The sequence below is a fragment of the Amblyomma mixtum genome, chromosome 3 (genome assembly GCF_055824585.1).
Source record: "Amblyomma mixtum isolate Tamu chromosome 3, ASM5582458v1, whole genome shotgun sequence".
Taxonomy (NCBI): Eukaryota; Metazoa; Arthropoda; class Arachnida; order Ixodida; family Ixodidae; genus Amblyomma; species Amblyomma mixtum.
In genome coordinates, this window is record NC_143014.1 from 42,776,449 (window position 1) to 42,796,571 (window position 20,123).

At 47.0% G+C, this 20,123-nt stretch overlaps 1 non-coding gene across 1 annotated transcript; it reads left to right on the forward strand.

Annotated features, from left to right (window-relative positions):
• The first annotated feature begins 8,111 nt into the window (after nucleotides 1-8,111).
• On the forward strand, nucleotides 8,112-8,185 carry TRNAN-GUU (transfer RNA asparagine (anticodon GUU)). Its single transcript has one exon. It is a non-coding gene; the product is annotated as a tRNA-Asn (tRNA).
• The last annotated feature ends 11,938 nt before the right edge of the window (nucleotides 8,186-20,123 follow it).

Genomic DNA, 20,123 nt, shown 5'->3' on the forward strand with positions numbered 1-20,123 from the left:
TCTGGCAATAATGTCCGCGACAAATCTCACTGCTCGAACTTGGATATCAAAAACATCAAGAGAAGTAGTGTTTTTTAGTTTCAAAATTACTGTTTGAACCTCGGATTCTATTACAGGGTTTAAGAAAATTGATTGCGCACACTTATTAGTCACGTAGTGTGCATTGACATCAACGACTAATGAAAAAGGCAGATTGACTAAGTAGTCATTGAAAGTACTTGCCAGTTCCCTTCCAGTTACAATTTTTCCATCAATATTTAGCTCAGTGACTGGAATTTGGGACTTTCCGGTTCCGAAGAGTGTATTTATCTTTTTCCATGTTGCTGCTGAGTCCGAACCTGTGATAAATAGATTATTAAAGTATTCTGTCCTGGCACGCTTAATTTCCTTGTTAAGTCGATTACGGTACTGTTTGAATTCTTTTAATAGCTCAGGATCACGCTCTGTAAGAAATTTAGCGTACATAGAGTACTTATTTTTAATTTTCTTGAGAAGATCTTTATTAATCCACGGCTTTCTAGTTTTTCGTGACTTTTTGTATTCTTTCTTCAGAAAATGCTTTGCGTATATTGCTGTGAATAGTGAAAGAAATCTGTCAAAGGAATCATTAGGATCATCCGTGCTAAATACGTTACTCCAGGACAAGTTTAATATTTCCACCCGAAAACTTTCGAGCTTTTGAGGTGAAATACTTTGCACGAACATTGGAGATTGAGATTCATCACAGTGATCCAGAATAGCCATGAATATTGGAAGGTGGTCACTGAGATCACAGGACAATACTCCAGCTTTTGTATTTGCGATGGTTCAGCTAGTAAGAAAGATATCAATTAATGTTGCAGATTCAGCAGTTACCCTCGTAGGTATACTAATAGCGTTCATTAGGCCGAAACTTTCGAAAAGCCATTTTGTTTCATTTGCCATTGATGAATCTACGAGCATATCTATATTAATATCACCGCCACAGACTACTTTTAATTTATTACTTCTGCTGTACTCAAAAATATACTCAAGGTGCTTGAGGAAGTTAGGAATACTAGAGCTTGGAGGACGGTAAACTACCGAGACAAGATAACCGTTCAAATAAACAGAGAGTACTTCACAGTCGGTGTCACTACGGGTGAGGGCTTCGATAATGTCGCATCTGTATGTGTTTTTCACTAATAATGATACACCGCCTCCACGCCGCGTTGGACGATTTAGGTAGAAAACGACGATTTAGGTAAGCTCCCTGTCGCACACATTCTGCTCAAAGTGCTAGTTGAATCATATGAGCGTAAGCAAGTTCCAATGTCATTCACCACCTCGCACATCGTTTTGATCCCAAAGTTGGACGACCCAGAAAAACGCTTGTTGGTGGGGTCTTATCGCCCGATAAGCCTCACCAACGTTGATTACAAGATATACATGAAAGTACTGGCCAAAAGGCTACAAAGCGTGATAGCAAATCTAGTTGGGCCACACCAGACGTGTGGCATTAAAGGCCGTAGCATCGCAACAACGTACACGTTTTACGGACAGTTTTGGAATGCTGTGACGTGCTTGGTGCCCGTGTGGCAATAATGCAACTGGACCTCGCGAAACCCTTTGACCGGGTTTCACATGATGCCCTGTTTTTGTTACTGGAACACTCAAACATTGGCCGCGTAATTTTGGAGGGTATTCGAATGGCGTATGCGAACTGCACGATGAGAATAATTGTTAATGGGGCGCTCACCGACAGTATTTCCGTGGGACAGTATTTCGTGGGTCTGGCAGCGGCATGGCGAACGGTTCTTGCAAACACGTGTGCTTCATTTTGCAGATAGCCGCAAGCATCGCTGGGCCATACTTCCTGAGCAATGCTTCTTCAAGCTTCCTTCATGGTAAATGCACGCTCACAGGCCCTCCAGTCAGTTCCTGCTGTCAACCGATAGATGGCAATGCAACCATAGCCTCATCTTCCGTCGATCTCGCTTGTCTCGACCACGCATGGCACAACCCCGGAACGTCATCGACACGGACCCGACGGGATATAAAAGCGACACACCGGCCAATCCTCTTCAGTGGGTCTGGCAGCGGCATGGCGAACGGTTCTTGCAAACACGTGTGCTTCATTTTGCAGATAGCCGCAAGCATCGCTGGGCCATACTTCCTGAGCAATGCTTCTCCTTCAAGCTTCCTTCATAGAAAATGCACGCTCACGGGCCCTCCATTCAGTTCCTGCTGTCAAACGATAGATGGCAATGCAACCATAGCCTCATCTTCCATCGATCTCGCTTGTCTCGACCACGCATGGCACAACCCCGGAACGTCATCGACACGGACCCGACGGGATATAAAAGCGACACACCAGCCACTCCTCTTCAGTGGGTCTGGCAGCGGCATGGCGAACGGTTCTTGCAAACACGTGTGCTTCATTTTGCAGGTAGGCCATAAATACGCTTTCAAATGTTATAGGAGCGATAATCGTTTCTTATTGCTGCTGCCAGACCCTCAGCACTTTGCGTGTATTTTTTCTTGCCTACTGCATTCGTTAAGAATTTTGTTGCAACTGTCCGGCGATGTCGAGACAAATCAAGGCCCAAAGTCAGAGGAAATGCTAACGGACCTGCTAGCTGGACAAGCACGAATCAGCGCAGAGCTTTCCGCGCTCAACTCTAGAATGGCTACCTTTGACCAGCGTATTACGCACATAGAGGCGTTGGCTTCAACTGCTAACGACGCTCTTCAGCGTGTTCATGATCTTGAGATAACTGTTGAGAACCTTAAAGACGTCATTGCCAAACTTGACCGCAAAAATTATGACCTGGAAAACCGATCCCGTAGGAATAACTTAATCATCTATGGCTTGAAGGAACCATCAAATGAAACTTCTGAGGGGCTATTGTATCGGAGTTACTGTATTCTAAACTTGGAATCCAATGTGTAGGTATTGAACGCAGTCACAGGGTTGGCATGCAAACAACTGAAAGGCGAGACCTGTCATTTTTAAACTGCTAGACTTTAAAACCTTCCATCCTTAAAAACGCCAGAAAACTAAAAGGATCTGATACGCACATTAGTGAAGACTTTTCTGCGCGTGCACGACACATTAGTTAGGCTCTCTGGGACAACTCGGTTGATATCCGCAAAGAAGCAGATAAGTATAGGTTGCAATACGATTCCCTGATAGTCGACAGTGTTCGTTACACTTGGGATGATGTTTCCAAAAGGCTTGTCAAGGCTGCACGTGCTGCAGTGCCTAGGGACACAGAGTGACTCGTTAATGAGCAGAAACATCATCCCTGCGAAGGTCTTGTAAAAGATCGCAGTATCAATAAATAAAAAAAAAGGTAGAAATGAGCAGAAAGAAAAGCAGAAACTGACCCTTTTGAGCTTAAATGCTAGAAGCTTGCTTAATAAGATTGAAGATTTCAATTGGCTTGTAGAGTGTTACACTCCGTCAGTTATTTGCGTAACAGAAACATGGTTGGACAACTCTATATCAGATGTAGAATTTTTGCCTCCACATTACTCGGTTATCAGAAACGACAGGCAGTTTGCTAGAGGAGGGGGCGTAGCTCTGTTCATTAGAAAAGGCATTGAAATTTTCGTATTGCCAGAACTTCCGAATACTGAGTCTTTTTGGTGCCGGATAAACATTTCTGGTTTCTTGACAGTTGTGGGTGCTGTGTACCGCCCGCCTGGTTCGGAAAACATTTTCTCGCACATTACAGAATACATAGCGGAACACATACTCCACAAGTATAAAATGACCATTACAGGTGATTTCAATGCTCCTTGTATCGATTGGACATCATTAATTTCAACAGGTCGCGACAAGGCTGTTTGTGTGTGTTTGAGTGTGTGTGTTTGAGCGCTCGTGTGTGTCTTTTCTTCGTGTGTCCGTGTTTCGTCGCGCTGTTTCTTCCTTTAAAATGCCTTACCAACTAGCCCGGAACTTTGCTCTTCTGTGAATCTCTAATTAATATGGCTATATCATTTGATTTAACACAAGTCGTTGAATGTCCAACTCGAGTAAACTCTGTTCTTGACCTTGTTTTTGTTAATGAACAGTTGCTACAATACGGATTTCAGTGTGATGTAGTCGACGGACTGTCAGATCACAAGTGTGTTTTCATGCAATTTAATGTGGTTTGTGAGCCCCATAAGCCGAATTTCAATATTGTTAGATTTTACCCGTGCCAACGACCGTGCTATTACTGAACTGCTAGCGTCGTCTTTCGGAGATTTCGTGACAGGCAGTGAAACGTGTGGTGTTGATGCTTTGTTAGAGCAGTTTTATAATTTAGTACATAGCCGTGTGCTTCATTTCGTCCCCACAAAATGTGTGAAACATAACCCGGAGCATCCGTGGTACACAAGAGACATAATTCATCTCATAAGACGGATCAAGCGCTTGCGCAAGCGCAGCCGGCCAGGAAACGAAAGCCGCGATTCACTACTACTTTCACTCAAGTCGGAGCTAAAGACAAAAATGACACAAGCTAAACACTTTTACTTCAACACAACACTGTCAACATTCATGAAACAGAACCCATCGAAATTTTGGAAAACAGTATTAGCGTCTTCCCATGACTATGTATCCTTCATTATCAACGAGCAGCCTTGCGCTGATCCCGTAACCATTTCTGAAGCCTTCAATAGCTACTTTCACTCTGTCTTTCATCTTGATGATGGTACCAATCCTCCTTTCATTCTTCGTACAAAAGCTAGCGCAAAACACGACACACACAAGAAAGGTAGACAGGACAACGCGCTTCTTCGTACAAAAGCTAGCGCAAAACACGACACACACAAGAAATGTAGACAGGACAACGCGCTTTGCGTGTTTTGCGCTAGCTTTTGTACGAAGAATAATGCACCAACTAGCCCAGCAACAAGTGTTACTTGAGTACTCCTTTCATTCATAGCTCGGAACACCAGTTACCCAACCTCGAAGTAAGTTACGCTGGGGTTCACAATCTATTAGTAAAAATTGATACAACTAAAAGTGCGGGATCAGACGCCATACCTAACATGTTTTTAAAGAGGTACTCGGAATGGAGTGCCCGTTACCTTACAGTGATTTTCAACAAATCACTGGACACATCCTCCGTTCCCCAGGCTTGGAAAATTGCCAATGTCATCCCGGTGTTTAAATCTGGCTATAAACAACAAATTAGTAATTACCGACCGATCTCCCTAATTTCCACTTGCTGCAAGCTTCTTGAGCACATTATTCACAAGCACCTTGTTCAGTTCTTAATTTGTCATAATCTACTATCACACTGTCAGCACAGTTTTCGATCTGGTTTTTCCACTGTCACTCAGCTCATTGGATTTACTCACGACATCACTTCCGCTTTAAATAACTGTGATCAAATCGATGCAATATTTATAGATTACTCCAAAGCATTTGACTTGGTCTGCCATAATAAGCTTCTTCGTAAACTACGCACCATGTTTAACGGCAATAAGTTACTGGACTGGATAACCGACTACTTATACTTAAGATCCCAGTTCGTCACTTTTAACCATGCACAGTCATCGTCAGTCACTGTAACTTCAGGTGTGCCCCAAGGGTCGTTGCTTGGGCCTCTACTCTTTATAATTTTTATTAATGATGTAGCTAATGTTACTAACGACACCCCAGTGAAGTTACGCCTATATGCCGATGACTGTGTGATTTACCGCAACGTTGCTAACGCCGATGATCAACAGGAACTAAACAAAGTGTTTTCATTGTTCTGTGAATGGAGTAATGCATGGCAAATGAAAATTAATTTCACTAAAACAGTTGCAATGACCTTTGGTAACAAAAAGAATCCGCCGCATTTCTCTTACAGTAACAACGGTAACTGCTTGACCCACGTCAGCGAGTTCAGATACCTGGGCGTTATATTTTCGCATAACTTAAAATGGAATGCTCACATAAATTACATATCTGGGAAAGCACTTCGCAAACTTTGTTATCTCAAACGAACCTTAAAAAATGCCATTCAAAAATACATTCAACTGCTTACAAATCACTAGTTCGACCCATCCTGGAGTACGCCTCAATTGTCTGGTCCCCTCATTACGCGCGAGACATTGACCGTTTAGAATCAGTTTAAAAAAAAAAAAGCAATACGATTCATCTTCGGCCGGTATGATCACAAGTTTTCACCTTCTTCCCATATGCACAGTTTATGTTCACAAACTTTAGAACATAGGCGCACACGTGAACGCATCATTATGCTGCACAAGATTGTTCACACGTCATCTGACATTCAGGCACCCTTCACATTTATGTCCTCAAGCGCACGTGCAACCCGACGGAACCACCTATTAAACATTGTTCCCTTCAAACCACATATAGATTGTTTTAAATTTTCTTTTTTCCCTCTAACTGTTGAAATTTGGAATGGATTGGACGGCTCGCTTCGTTCATTACCAATTGAAGAGTTTTTGTTCAGTTGCCTGACAATTTGACCTGTTGATCTTTTTTTAATACTTCTGTGTTATCTATTTCTATGCTACCCATGTTATTTGTTTTTACTCATGTATTTACCCACTCCTGCTATGTCTCTCCTCAGATACAGCAGTATTTATAAATAAAAAAAAAGATCCTCAGTAAGACAAGGCTGCCCTCTGTCATCCTTATTGTTTGCGGCCTATCCGAGCCTCTCTGCTTGGCGATCATAAACAACGACCGTATAAGTGGTTTTAGACTGCAGGCAGCGCATATGAAGATACTAGCATACGAAGATGACATCGCGGTTTTTTGTTCGAACACAAAGTGTTCAAGAGGTTACTACCGTTGTGGAGAAATTCTGTGAACAGACAGGCTGCAAAGTGAACTGGGAAAAGAGCACAGGGTTTTGGGCACGGCGACAGGGACGTCACACCTCGGCACTTGTCTCGTTTGGAATGGTCGAACTTGCCGACTCAGTATCTGGGCGTACCACTTGATTCATACCGTGATCCCACCCATTACTGGGGCAGCGAAGCGGAGAGGGCGGGAGAGAAAGCAAATGCGGGGCAAGGCAAGCCACTGTCAATGTTTTCGCGTGCTTATGTGTGTAATGTGTTCCTTGTTGCCAAGATATGGCATGTTATGAATGTGCTTTCTGCTGCTCGGGTTAGCATCCAGAAAATCAATCGCGTCTTTGCAGTGTTCATGTGGTCGTCAACGTGGGAAAAATGTCGCAGAACAAATTTGTTTCTTCCGGTCAGGGCTGCTGGGTTGGGGCTTGTGCATTTATTTTTGCGACATGTTGTTTCGCGCTTTTTTTTTCTTCGCAATCAGGGAGACGCCTTCTTGCGGACTGTCATCCAGACACGACTGCACAAAATGCTCCCTCAGTTTGTGGTCTCCTCCAGTGAGGTAATGGGTGGCACAGTAACAGGGTACATGCGCGAAGTTGTCCTGTCGTACAGAATGTTACACGCGCGTTTTTCAATGGAATACTTGAGCATTGTGTAAAAGGAAACTATATAAGGACCTAGTCGATGTGACCATACCATTGCCAATGTACCGTTTGCCATACCGTGGAGGCCCCGGACAAGACGTCTTAAAACGTGTGAAAAAAATGCCAGTTATGCCCTCAGTTAAAACTTTCTTCTTCCACTTACATTCCCACACACTACCAGTTAAAGCTTGGTTGCAAGAAAAAGGTATATTCGTTCCCTGGACAACAAACTGCCTTTTTTACAAGAAACCTGAAACAATAGAGCACATCTTTCTGGACTGCTGGGACCCAATCTTTCATTGGGACGTCCTCCAGAGAACACTCAACAAAGAACTTCCTACAGACCCATACGGGATACGGTTTCTACCAGTTGAGAGTGAAGGCATTCCTTTGGATTTAATCATGCTCCTGGGCCTCCACAGCCTGTGGAAAACGAGGACGCAAGTTCGACATGCTGGTCCTAAAACACGTCCTGTGCGTGAAAACTTCATTGAGAGTGTGGTGCTCCTTAGGGAAGCATACAGGGCACTTCACGATCCACCTGATTGGGTTACCTCACTTGACGAACTTGTATTGTTGAAGAAATTTTAAACCTGTCGCGATAGCCGACGTGTGGCTGTAGCGTTTTTAACATTTATGTGAAAATTGTTTTTGTTTCTGTGTCAAGAGAGGCAATAAAGCAAGAGAAGAAAGAAAGCCTCCGTGGCGCAATCGGCTAGCGCGTTCGGCTGTTAACCGAAAGGTTGGAGGTTCGAGCCCTCCCGGGGGCGATCCTGTCGTTTTTATTTTTTCTTTCACCCCCCCTCCCCTCTCTTTTTCGTTTTAGTACTCGGCGCATCTCCTCACCTCATGTTTTGCCGTTGTTTTCGTCTTCTTGTTCTCTCCCTGTCCACCTCTTCCAAAATGACAAGGCTGTCGTCCTGTGCTTCTGCCTTTTTTTTTTGCACCCCGCTGCCTTCACTTGGATAATGAACGGTAACCAATTTGCCCAGATTGCTAAACTTCTGCGGTCTAACTCTGGTCTACAACTGTCCGCCTCCGTGGCGCAATTAAATGTTGTTCATTGTACCCTGTTAGTGCATTTGTGCATTGTGGTTCTTGCCGAAGTCAGGCAATATAAAAAAAAAGCCTCCGTGGCGAATCGGCCTGTGGAGACCCTGTCGTTCTTGTTTTTCTTTCATCGCCCGCTCTCTTTTTCGTTTTTGTAGTTTAATAAAATATTCACTAATCAGGCAGCCAATTAACTAAATTACCCCAAACAGTTCATTAGCACAGCCTGGGGGTTAGTTTCAAGGGGTAGTTGGACGCCACGGACTAGACGATTTAAACGAAGAAAAAGCCGTTCGCTAACACACTCGAAGAAATCGGCACTTTTTCCAGCACAAAACCGAAACTGAGCGCATCAGGGGCGCATGAAGCTATTGGTGCAAACTAGGGGTGTGCGAATATTCGAAATTTTCGAATATATTTCGAATATTATATTTTTAGTATTCGAATTCGATTCGAAATCCAAGTATTCGTGTTGTTTCGAATATTCGACCCGACGCGAATATTCGTATCTAGCCGAATATTCACTGTGAGCACCGGCGTGCATTTCGGTCCGCAAGCCCTATCGACAGATATATAACAACATGGCAGCGCCTACACCGAAGGAAAATTCTTCCTCCAAGGGCCATGCCGTAGCTGACTGCGCTGGTGAGCTTTTTTTGTGGCTATATCTGCGAAGCTGGTATAGTCAGAGCAGTGCACGAAGTACCTCGCAATACGTGCCAGGTCAGTGCCAAGTGAGAGGGCATTTTCTGAAGCTGATATAGTCAGAGCTGTGCACGAAGTACCTCGCAATACGTGCCAGGTCTGTGCCAAGTGAGAGGGCATTTTCTGAAGCTGGTATAGTCAGAGCTGTGCACGAAGTACCTCGCAATACGTGCCAGGTCAGTGCCAAGTGAGAGGGCATTTTCTGAAGCTGGTATAGTCAGAGCTGTGCACGAAGTACCTCGCAATACGTGCCAGGTCAGTGCCAAGTGAGAGGGCATTTTCTGAAGCTGGTATAGTCAGAGCTGTGCACGAAGTACCTCGCAATACGTGCCAGGTCAGTGCCAAGTCAGAGGGCATTTCCTGAAGCTGGTATAGTCAGAGCTGTGCACGAAGTACCTCGCAATACGTGCCAGGTCAGTGCCAAGTGAGAGGGCATTTTCTGAAGCTGGTATAGTCAGAGCTGTGCACGAAGTACCTCGCAATACGTGCCAGGTCAGTGCCAAGTGAGAGGGAATTTTCTGAAGCTGGTATAGTCAGAGCTGTGCACGAAGTACCTCGCAATACGTGCCAGGTCAGTGCCAAGTGAGAGGGCATTTTCTGAAGCTGGTATAGTCAGAGCTGTGCACGAAGTACCTCGCAATACGTGCCAGGTCAGTGCCAAGTCAGAGGGCATTTCCTGAAGCTGGTATAGTCAGAGCTGTGCACGAAGTACCTCGCAATACGTGCCAGGTCAGTGCCAAGTGAGAGGGCATTTTCTGAAGCTGGTATAGTCAGAGCTGCGCACGAAGTACCTCGCAATACGTGCCAGGTCAGTGCCAAGTGAGAGGGCATTTTCTGAAGCTGGTATAGTCAGAGCTGTGCACGAAGTACCTCGCAATACGTGCCAGGTCAGTGCCAAGTGAGAGGGCATTTTCTCTGGCTGGAGGAGTCGTTTCAGTTAGAAGGGAACTACTTCTGTCTGACCATGTGGTGCAGCCGGTTTTCCTTCACGACAACCTTTTACGTCATCCCAGCAACGCGCTTTTGTGTTGATGGCAAGCTAGCCTTAATCAATGCTGTGTACTAGCCATCTTCTCTGATATTTCCACTCTTCTAAGAATAATGTTCGAGACTTTGATACATTTCGTGCAGCCACACACACCTTTTGTGTTCATTTAATCATCGATGGTTGAACTGTGATGTTCTTCGGTGCCCAAATAAATGTTTTGTAGTGATTAAATGCTTCTGTCCTTGATTATTCGATATTCGATTCGATATTCGGAACTAAGTATTCGTATTCGATTCGTATTCGAAAAATTTGATATTCGCACACCCCTAGTGCAAACGCAACATCAGCTGACGACATGTTGCAGTGACTATGGCGGCAAATTTGAACTTCCAGCTTTGTTGTGCATGGCGTGCACTTTCTTTTGCTCCGTCCCTCTCAAGAATGTCGGCTACGCAATTAGCGATGGCTCTGTTGTTTCAGCCAGCGTCTTCGCTTCGGCGGACGCGGTTGTTGCGACGCGCCTTTTCTTTCACTCATTCCTCATAGCTTTCAACTCTCCTCTATCTGCACGTGGCAGCGTTGGTGGCTCGGCTCGAGCCAGTCGGCAGGCCCGTGCACTTTCCTTTTGATTATTTCATTTCATCCAGCGCGGAAGCAAAATAATGTGCATGACGTGGCCACACAGAGCAGGTGGTTCGAATTGGGAGCCTTAGCGACTACACCGCATTACCAGTGGCTTCCTACGAGCTCGTGAGCTTAGTTTCAGTCTTTTTTTTTTTCAAAGAAGCGGGTGACTTTCTCTCATTGCAGAGCATCCGCGAATTACTTTTTCTTCGTTTCAAAAACTGATATGGAATCGTTTTGTCCATGGCTTCGGACTCTCATTTGGTACTAACCATCATACTGTGTTAATTAAAAAGTTAATGAGTCAATTTCTGTTAACGCATACGTGATTACGATTAATTTTATAGTCAATGATGTCCACCGCGGCTGTCAGACAGTTTGTTCCTGATTTGATTTTCTTTCGATTTCGAAACATCATATCTTTAAGAATTTTTGAAACTTTTTGCTGAAACGCCTCGTTGAACCACGCGTGAAACGACCGGCTGTAACACGGCCGCGTTAGAATAATCATTTTCAGTTAACTGCCTTCCATCCTGCTTTTCATTTATTAGGTTAATACTGCTGCAGTTCACCGTTTCTGGATTACAGAGGCACTACGGGGAAGTACTATATCTTGAGCTATGGTTTAAATCACGCTATTTAAAAGCGGAGCATTGACCTCTAATTACAGATTGCTTATTTTTTGTTCGATAAAATATGTCTGTGCTGTTTTGGATCGGCGGTTTGCACGTATTTTTAGAGCTGAGCTGTATGAAAAACTTGTACAACAGAAAGCTCCGTACTAACGAGAGCGAAAATTCCCGCTGGTTTAGCCCCTTTTCTTTGCATTTTCTTCCTACCTTCTCTACAAGCGGGTCCACAGTTAAAACGCATTGGCAGCCGCTAACAATTTTTGAATCAACGCTGTTGGCAGTTCCGCAGCGCCGCCTACCGACGGATCTCATGATTAGATCGCCGTCGCCATCTCACGCCGAGGCTTCGAACCCAAACACAAGTTCCGAGGGCACCCCGACATCGGGTGGCTGCGTTTAGAAGCAAAAGTTTTGTCAGCGCCCCACAAGATGGCGCCACGTGCCGTGCCGGTAATGCATTTTCTTTTCTTGTTTTTCTGATGCCTTTCGGCGACTTATGTATGACGTCGCGCCTTATCGATCGCGCCCCGGTCCACTGTTGCCGCCGCCCAAAGCGCAGAGTCGCGGTCGGTTGCCATCGGCACTGGGCGCTTGTACGCACCGCACAGGAGCCCAAATTGCTCTCGCTGCGCTACGCCGCGGCTGCAGAGTTGGGCGGATGCGCTTCCAAGTCTTTACGCATTCATGGAGCTCGACTTTATGAGTAATTTGCTAATGTACCGCTCGCAGCCGGGCATTAAGTGCGGCGGCTGGCTTCGCAGGCCCCTTCATGCGGTATGTACGACGAACGCCACGCCTCTGGTTAGTTAAAAATGAATGAAGCTGCTGATTTGCGGCGTCCTCAGGTGCCGTGAATGAGTGTCAGGTCTAGCTCACTTGGGTTCAATATTAAAAAGGTATGACGAGGAGACAGGCATGTGGCTCCAGGAACATTAATACTAAACTGCCAAAACCGCTCTAGGCATGTAAGCTTGTAAGCTGCCAAGTCGCGAGAAAAAAAAAAAAGAAAAACGCAGGTACAAGCACCAAGCACGTCGGCAAAGGGAACCGCCGATAAAGTGGAACATGTTTGACTCGTTGCACGGCAGACGGCGCGCAACGCGAGGCAGCTGTCGTCTCTGCCACAACGTGGCGCTGCGGCGTTTTGCGCCAAGCTCCAGCAGCAAGCGGCGTTCCACTGCTGGAATGCTCGCGGCGGCGGCAATCAATGTTTCATGCGGCCGCCTCCATCGACCGTCGAGACCCCACGCTCTGGCAGCTTTTCGCCGCTGCGCGTGCCTCGGCTAACGGCGCAAATTATGAAATTGTGCGCAAATTACCGCGCCGTCGAGAAGTCGCCGTTTGGAGCGGCGCTCGCGCACTGCCTGTTTTATTCATCCGACGCGGCCCTCTCTTGGCGGGAGCGGTAAATATGAAATGGCGTGCTCTGGAAGTTTAACGCGGTCCGGGCCAGGCCCTAATGCCGCTTGCCGTATCACGGTGCGTCTCGCGAGTTTTGCGGCACTCGGACCGCTTTATTGCCGTCCCTTATTCGGCCCATTATAAATGCAGTGGCGCGCGCTTCTACTATTGCTGTTTAAACAGTTGCTTAAGGAGTCGTTTGGAGCCGCGCGACCGCCACATTATGCCTAACGGACGAGCGGGCTTCGCGCCGCGTCCCAAATGTCGCTCTTAATCTCGGCCGCTGTTCCTCGCAGTGCGAGCGGGTGCGCGAGGTGCGCGCTGATTAAAGCGGAAATTACCCTCCATTCTCTAGAGCACTTTTGAATGTGGCTTTTATTCGTCCCCTGAACAGGCGATGATGGCAGCGATGACACGAACACGATTTTCGCGGAGGAATTTTATTTTTTTATGTTTCTTACTACGCAGGGAGGATTGCGCTTATGCGGGTTCGGAAGGTGTAAACCAGTGAGTACAATGGCGTATTTTTTAAACGACCTAAAACCGCTCCGAAGGAGCATGCAACTGCTGGGTTACAGTCGCTGTCTTTGGCCGTGCCGTTAAGTATTTCGAAAGGAGGGCTTGCTGGCAGGGATCGTTGTGTTTGCAACACGACAGTATTGCGAATCAGTGCGGCAGCCTTGGGTTCTCATTTTTTTTTTTCGTTTTCGCTTTCGTGAATACCAAAAAAAAAAATTGTGGTGGTAACTGAAATGCCTGCTTTTTTTATCTTCACATTTTCGGCATTTCCATTTCTTCCCCTAGCACCGAATACGTCGTTCTCCATACAGATTTCTTTCAGAAAGTGTGCGCCTTTATTGCCCTTATCAATTTTTTTTCCAAGAATTGCCATTACATGGCGCTCATTGTCATATGCTCTTAATACTCCTGGCTCTCCTACTCGAGCGGGCACTGCCTCACAACGCCCCACGACACCCGACCTCACTTTCTCTCGGGGTTCACTTTCCTTTCACTGGCAGGTGACAGCCGAAACTCTTCTAAGTGACCACTTTCTCATCCATATCACCGCTTCTCTTTCCCACATCCCTCGCTGTCATCCGGTTATTCACACTGACTGGCATGCTTTTCGCACTAATCTCGCCTCCGACTCCTTTCAATCCTACGACGACTGGAGGTCGCGCATCTCTGCAGCGCTCACGTCCAGTAGCCGTCGCTTTCGCTCTCGTTACCCAATCCAAGACCCAGATCCTCACCTTCTCCGTTTATGGCGTCGCCGTAAACGTCTTCAACGCTCCTTTCGCTCCCAACCACACAATGCCCAACTTTCCTCCCGGATCACTGCTCTGCGGGCCGAGATCGTCGCCCACTGCGACTCCCTCGAGCACTCTCGTTGGAGTGCTCTTTGTGATGGCCTTGATTCTTCTTTGCACTCGCGATCCGCATGGTCTCTCTTTAAATCCCTCCTTGGCACTAAGCCTGCCCTTGCTCCCACTCTAGCTAAAGCCCTCACTCAGGGGACTCCCTCCGAAGTTTTTGATCAACTCGCCTCTCTCTACCTCCCGCCCCCTCTGGCACCCTCCTACCCGGTGTACTCAGGTGGACCTAACCCCGATCTGGACCAATGCTTCACTCTCCGGGAGCTCGAATCTGCTCTGGCTGCTAATGCTACACGCTCGGCTCCCGGTGAGGATGCCATTACATACACCACACTTCGTAACCTTCCTGACTGCGCCAAAGAATTCCTCCTCCAAACCTACAATGAGGCCTGCCAGAGCGGCTGCTTGCCGAGCTCCTGGACATCCTCCCTTTTTTCTATGATTCCAAAGCCGGTCAAACCTCCCTCTCTCTCTAACCTCCGCCCAATCTCCCTGACGTCGTGCGTTGGTAAGACCCTTGAGCGAATGGCTCTGACTCGCCTCTCTGATTTTCTTGAGGCACGGGAGTTCTTCCCCCATTCTCTCATTGGCTTCCGACGCCGCGTCTGTGCACAGGACATGTTTCTGATTCTCCAGCAAACGTTTCTGTCCCCTACACCCACTCAAATTTACGCACTTGTGACCGTCGATGTTCGCAAGGCCTTTGACGGTGTTTGCCACGATCACATCCTTTCTCAACTCGCCTCTTTGGATTGTGGCTCCCGCATGTACTCCTATATCCGCTCATTCCTCTCTAAACGTGTGGCTCGCTTTCGAGTAGATACCCACTTGTCTAACCCACACCACCTCACCCGTGGCACTCCTCAAGGCGCTGTTCTCTCTCCTACCCTTTTCAATCTCGCTATGGCCCCTCTCGCCTCCCAGCTAGCTGAAATTCCCGACCTGCATCATATATTTTACGCCGATGACATCACTCTCTGGTGTTCATCTGGCTCTCCCGGTCACGTACAGGACACTCTGCAACGTGGCCTAGATCTCATCGACTCCTTTCTCACCACCGCTGGCCTCTCTCCTGCTCCTGAGAAATCCGAGCTTCTCCTTCTCAACCATTCCTCCTACCAGCGCTCACACAACCACTTCGTCTCTCTCCACATTTCTGGCTCTCCCATTCCTGTCGTCACACAGTGCAAAGTTCTTGGCTTCCCTTTGCATGCGACTAAGAATGTGCAAGCCCTCCACCGCGCTGTCACCACCTGCCACTCTGTAACTCACCTCCTGCGGCGCGTGGTCACTCGACGCTCAGGTCTCCACGAGGCTCACGCGTGCCGAGTTGCCCACGCGCTGGCCCTCAACAAGGTCTTGTACTCTGCACCCTACGCTTCCTTCACTCAGACTCAACTTAACGCTCTCGAGACAGCCCTTGTGGGCCTCTACAAGGCAGCTCTCAACCTCCCTATCACTACCTCTACCATTAAGCTCTTTGCCACAGGCCTCTTCCATCCTCTTCGTTCTCTTCTCAGTCTCCATCGTGACTCGCAGCTTGCCCGGCTTTCCCTTACCCGTCAGGGTCAGTGGTTATTGACTCAAGCGGGTATATCGCCCATTCCAATCTCCCCGTTTACCTCTCCTATTCCCACCCCCGCTCCCAATCTTCGTATCCTTCCCCTCCCGACCAACATGTCCCCCGTCCTGCACGCCGGACGTCGTCATGCGGCCGCGCAGCACCATTCCCCTCTCTTTGATACCCAGGGTGTAGCTTACACGGATGCCTCTTTCGTGGCTCCTCGAGGTTCCTGCGGCTACGCCCTGTACCATCCACACCTCCCTGCTCCTGAAACCCACACCAGCGGGCCGTATCTACACCCTCCAGACGCATTGTCCCTCGAGGTTCTCGCCATTGCGCATGCCCTCCAGTCATTTGCCCTCCTTCCCTCTCTCCAAGAGTACACAGTCTATTCAGACTCACAAGCCGCTATACACCACATACAGAAACGCACCCTGACCCCTTCTCTCCAACAGGAGGTCGAACGAGCGGTCTCCGTACTGCAGCCTTCCATCGTTTTCCTCCGCTGGGTCCCTGGGCATTCAGGGATTGACGGCAATGAGCTGGCCCATCAGCTCGCCCGCGACACACTTTTCCGGGCACCGTTGATCCCCTGGCCCAAGCCCTCGGAGGACGGTGGGAGACTCACCCTTCGCCGCACCATAAAAGAGGTCTACCTTGAGCTCCGCCTCGACAAACGCCTTTACCCTCCCCCTCATCCATCACTCACGGTGCCGGAGTCTCGCCTTCTTCGGCACATTCAGATGAATGCAGTTATCACCCCGTCCCGCCTCTTCCTCTATCGCTATCGATCGGACCCTTCCTGTCCCAACTGCCCCTGTATCTATGCGGACCTGGCCCATTGCCTCTTCTATTGCCCGGCTGCTCAGCAGTCGGGTTCCTTCCCCCCACCCTCTCTATCCATCACCACCTGGCTCGACTGGCTTGGCGCTGAAGGGGAAGAAGAACAGCGGCTTCTGGTCGCCCAGGCGGTCGAAATGCTCGGCCTATAAATTTTGGTCGAATAAAAGTCTTTTACTACTACTAGTGCTCTTATAGAATCTAGAAATGCTACCCAAACGTGTAGCAATTTGAATGCTTTGAGCGACAGCAAAACAAGTTACCTTGTCATTGAAAGCCTTACCTGAAACCACTCTGGCATTCACTTACAAAGCTAGTTAATTTGGCGGAGCCCTGCAGTGGGTCCTCGTCGGCGTGCTTTGTTACTCCATACGATACTGCTGTTACTGTCAGAAGGTTGTAGAGCATGATGCTATCTCTCTCTATCCGTTTTCCTTATATATAGAGGCCATTTTACTCTCCTTCCAACTTGCAAGAGTGTGATTACTTTGTAAATTCTAATGCGCAGCATTTAGTCTTATCGGTATTTTGTCCTAAGTTCTGTGCAATGCCGTGCTCGGCTCGTGGTCATTGAGTAAAGGAAATGGCGCCGTGACTGTCTCGGATATCTCGGTGGACACCCGAACCGCGCCGTAAGGGAAGGGAGGAAGGTGGGAGTGAAAGAAGAAAGGGAAAAAGAGGTGTCGTAGTGGGGGTCACCGGAATACTTTCGACGCACAGCACACGGGCGCCTTTTTGCATTTCGCCTCCATCGAAATGAGGCCGCCGCGGTCAGGTTCGATCCCGGGTACTCCAGCTCAGTAGCCGAGCTCCTTACCTACTGAGCCAATGTGCTTCAGCCTCGAATGCTAACCGTTTTCTTTTAGTGCGGTCGCACTACTAGGCCCATTTCACGATTTCGGGCATACCTGCGTACGTCTCCGAAGCCGGCTCTGTGGCAGGTGACCCCCCTGCCCACTGGATTATAGGCGACCTGTCAGGCGTGTACACCTGGCAGGCGTTCACCTGGGTGAAGGCCTAGAAGGTAAATGCCTTCAGGGTAAAGGATATTGGACCAAATGCCTTTGCGGTTAACGCCTTTATGTTCAAGGCCTCATGGTAAATGCCTTCCTGGTTAAGATCTTTAGGTAGAAGGCCCTTATGGTAAAGGCCTTTACGTCAAATACCATTATCACATAAGGACTTTAAGTGCCCACCGTAATTAGGGCTACTGCAGATATTCCGCGCTTAGCTATGGTAAACCGTCCGCGAATTTTTTCCTCATAAATGCACTTGCAGTACAATCCGCGACCTGATGACATAGCATCAGTTCGCGCCTTCAACATTCTGATGATGAGCGAAAGTGCCCTTTACCAACGCCATGAACCTTAAGCCGCAAGACACATCTGCACTATAACAAACTGAGAACCACAGAGAAGGCTACTCAGCTAATAATGTTGAAGTTTTCGGTGTATTTTAAGGCGTACCCACGTGACATTAGAGAACTTTAGTATAACGGCCTTCGCGTGCGAGTGTGCTCATATGAGCAGCGTGTACAGCGTGCGCATGTGTAGAAGGCTAAGGGGGGAATAGCGTTGTCGTACGCACACATTTTTCGGAAGTTAGCATTGTGGCTTTTGAGCACATCGATGCACCCTAAGAAGTAATACGTACCAGCTCCAGCCGAATAACGAATTTAATTTAAAAGAGTGCGTTATCGGGCTAGTCGGTCAGCCGTTATCAAAAGAAGGGCACTTCTCGTTCGTGTTCGTGTGTGCGCAGTACCCTTTGCCGAACAACCAGGCGTTAGAGTTATGACCGGCACGTTTACCGGTAACAACTGGTGTACTTGGCTTTCGTTATGACTAACCTTGCTTCGACGACAGAATATAAGTCCTAACTCAACGCTGTTTTTACGATACGCTCTCATTTCTAGTGTTCCTAGGCCTAATGGGGCCTCCTACTGCGATGCAACTGCTAAGAGTGTAATAGAATCAGGTTCCGAGATTTGTCGCGGTGTTTTATGCATTCTTTTTTTAAATTTAACACAGCATTTTTATGAAATTTACAAAAGTGTCTTGGGCAATGCACGTCATGTGATGGAAAATATTGTTGCGCGTGTGGTTTGTACTTAGCATTTTGCTAACAAGATGGTGGCACAATGTTCACGTTTTTGTTTCACCTACTTCTAATAGACTTGGGACTGCTGCGGAATTTTGCTGATGCAAATAAGTGTTACTATATTAAAAGGCTGTAAAAAGACGCTACTCATTATTATTTTTGGCTAATTAGCTTTGGTGGCAACGTTGAAAACGGCTTTGTGCCTCCAGACAAGTGCAGGGAAATGAGGGGCTTATCATGACATACCGTATAAAGGAAGCCAACATTAAGGTAAATGAGATTTCATTTAACGTTTTCGCAACGTTATATCAAAACCTTTTGCGAGGATAAGTTGCTTGCGACATGCTAACGTAACTTTCCTCATGATCGCTTTCAGGTTAACGCTAAATTGTACTTTCTGTTTACTTACACCGAAGTAAAGATACCTGAATCGAGACAAAAAAAAAAAAATGTCGAGGATGTTAACATCGAAGGTCATAAATTTCGCCCCACTTTCAATGGATCATGCCTGCTATCTTCCTGCTACGCAAATTCTTGCATCAGTTGAATCCACCAAAAACTACGCAGACGTAATCATTTAAACATACCATGGCAGTAGTTAGTTTTAAGATCAGATTAAGAGCTTATCGAAAAACTAGTTGTACCAAACTTTTTACGTTAGGTTGCCAACGTGACCCGGCTGTGCAGTATTGATGACATTGCGCAGAAATTGTCATATGTCCATTTCATTGTAGGACCGCTATGGTTAATCCTAATTAATGCATTTTCATGTGCCAAAGTCGAGGGAGCGGCTGTGAGACGCAGCGTATAGGAGAGTTCCTGGCAAAGGTGAAAGTTGCTGCCTAACCTCAAGGTACCTCAGAGGCGCGAAAAAAAGTCGCTGTGGTTGTCTTCTTTCTGCTCTCGCATGGCAAGATAAAGCAAATTTTATTTGATAGCTTGCGCTAGGAGAGACTTTATGCTCACGGTCCTAGCTTGGCTTTTCGCCTTCGTTATACGGTGTTTTTCACCTGTTATTTTACACAATTTTTAAAAATAAGCTTTTTGAGCTATAAGAGCGGTTTTTCGGCATAGCATTGTCAGCGATGCAGTACATCAGATTGCAGCTAAGACGTGCTAACTAGCAGGATGGTTAACTAATATTGAATAGTTAACTTTTAACTAATACTGTTAGGCTCCTTAAGTTTCTAGAGGCGCATAGCCCACCGTAAGTAATATCCATATCAGTTTCTAGAATTTTGAAAACACAGTTACTCTCGGCGCTATAACCCAACAAATTTTAGATACACCGCGTCAAAATACATACGCTTTCGAGAAGCTTGCAGGCAAAGCAGCCTCTCCACTGCAGGTAACTTGTCTAAATAGACAAAATTACTTACGGTGATCTACACGACTCTCAGTAATTAAGGAGCCGAGTAATAGTTTTAA